The sequence below is a fragment of the Chrysochloris asiatica genome, unplaced genomic scaffold (assembly GCF_000296735.1).
Source record: "Chrysochloris asiatica unplaced genomic scaffold, ChrAsi1.0 scaffold00249, whole genome shotgun sequence".
In the NCBI taxonomy this organism is placed as follows: domain Eukaryota; kingdom Metazoa; phylum Chordata; class Mammalia; order Afrosoricida; family Chrysochloridae; genus Chrysochloris; species Chrysochloris asiatica.
This window is the reverse complement of record NW_006408767.1, coordinates 261562-263913: the sequence shown is the minus strand read 5'-3', so window position 1 is coordinate 263913 and position 2352 is coordinate 261562.

The following is a 2352-nucleotide window of genomic DNA, read 5'->3' as shown; positions in this document are numbered from 1 at the left end:
ATTAGTGTTGGTAGTGGATCCAAGCAAAATGAAGCCTTTGACAACTTCAATCTTTTCTCTGTTGATCATGATATTATTTATTGGTCCAGTGGTGAGGCTTTTTGTTTTCTTTATAGTGAGGTGTAATCCATATGGAATACTGTAATCTTTGATCTTCATCAGGAAATAATTTAAGTCCTCTTCATTTCCAGCAAGTAAGCTTGGATCTTCTGTATATCACAGGTTGTTAATGAGTTTTCCTTCAATTCTGATGCCAAATTCTTCTCCATATAATCCAACTTTTCAGATTATTTGTTCAGGATACAGATTGAATAAGTATGATAAAAGAATACAATCCTAGTGCACACCTTTTCTGATTTTAAACCATTTAGTATCCCCTTGTTCTGTTGAAACCATTGTCTCTTGTTCTATATACAGGTTCCCCATAAGCACAATTAAGTGTTCCAGAATACCCATTCTTCATAAAGTTTTCCATAGCTTGTCATCATACAAATAGTCAAAAGCTTTTTCATAGTCAATAAAGCCTAAGTAAACTTATGTCTGGTATTCTCTGCTTTCTACCAAGATCCATCTGATGTTAGCAATGATATCCCTCATTGCCCATCTTCTGAATCTGGCTTGAATTTCTGGCAGTTTCCTGTGGATGTGCTGTTGGAACTGTTTTTGAATTATCTTCACCAAATATTTACTTATATGTGATATTGATGATAATTGTTCAATGATTTCTGCATTCCATTGGGTCACCTCTCTTTGGAATGGGCACAAAGATGGATGCCTTCTAATTAGTTGACAATGTAGCTGTCCTCCAAATTTCTTGGTATAGATGAGTGAGTGCCTCCAGTGCTTCATTAGTTTGTTGAAAGATTTTTATTTGTATTCTGTCAATTGTTGTTTGTCACTAACTTCAATGCAGCTTGGGTTTCTTCCTTCAGTATCACTGGTTCTCGATCATATGATACCTTTTGAAATATTTCAACATCGACCATTTCTTTTTGGTACCGTATCTGCAGTAGTTACTTCCAAATTTGCAATCGTAAGTATGGCTCTGAGGCAATGGACATGCTCTAGTCACGGGGTCCAGCTGCATGCTGCAGTAACCTACAGGCCTATTTTATCCTCCATGCATTACCAGAAATTTCATGTGAAAATAAAGAGAAGTCCAAATGATAGTTGTTGTTAAGTGTTGTTGAGTCGATTCTGACTCAACGCAACCCTATTTAGGGTTTCCAGGGAGCAGATGGTAAGTTTGAGCCACTGATTTTGTGGTTCAAACTGACCGAATATCTCTAATGAAGAAATACTGCAGAATCTCTGTAGCAGTGTTTTAACTTGATCTGTGACCACTATTTTTTCAGTGGTTTCAAAGATGTGAGACTCTTAAGCAATGGCCATATAAAACAAAAATCAAACGAGCTTATGTTCCATTTAATAAAAAATGGGAAGGAAAAAGAAAGTGAAATCCTACAATAAAACTCAAGGAGTCTTTATGCAAAGAGAACGGTGGCTCAGACTCAAGACTTCTTTACTTTGCTGCAGCTACGGAATCTGCTGTGGAGACAGAGGGCCTCAAAATGGCCCAACCCAGTATGCTTTGTCTGAATCCCCAGTGCCTTGAAAGTTGCAGAGGCAAATTCACTTCCGGTTCCTTCTTGGTTGCTAAGTCTTAGTGAAAGCAGAGTTTTATTGAAAAGTAACGAGATTTGAAAATTGGAAGATGTACTAGGACCCAAACAGGGCATTATAAATCTTCTTGACATTATTATTTCTATTGTCTATGCTAAAATGCATTGATCAAGGCATTCTTCTTGGATTACGTTGCACAAACCCTTTCAATAAACATCTTTAAACAAACAATTCCTCATACAAGTTAAAATTTTGACTTTTGCTCCCTTTAGATTGTTATTGTTGTTAAGTGCCAACCCCAGACAGTAGAGGTTGGAGCAGGCATCACCAGGAAATTTTGAAATTAAGATTTCTCACCAGCTCAGAAGAAAGGGAGTTTAGAGTCAGAAACAGATTGTAAAGAAATGGTGGACTGAATTTCAAAACTGTTACTTGTTTCACCTCATCATTGTGCTTTGGGCCAGTGATGCTTTCTTGTCAAGGAAGTTTGTCCCCTGCTCTTAAATAACCCCTTCCCTCTTTGTTCTAATTTTCTGCAAAACCACCTTTATGTCTAGTAACTGATGATGACCTCTGAGGCAAATATCTTGCTCTCTTTCTTCCCTTAAGGGTGGAGTTGCATTCTCATTCCTCATCGTCTTGACTGTAGATAGATTGGACTAGATTGTGGGCTCATAAAAAAGACTACTGAGCTTATGCGTCCATATTTCTAATATGAGGATAATTATT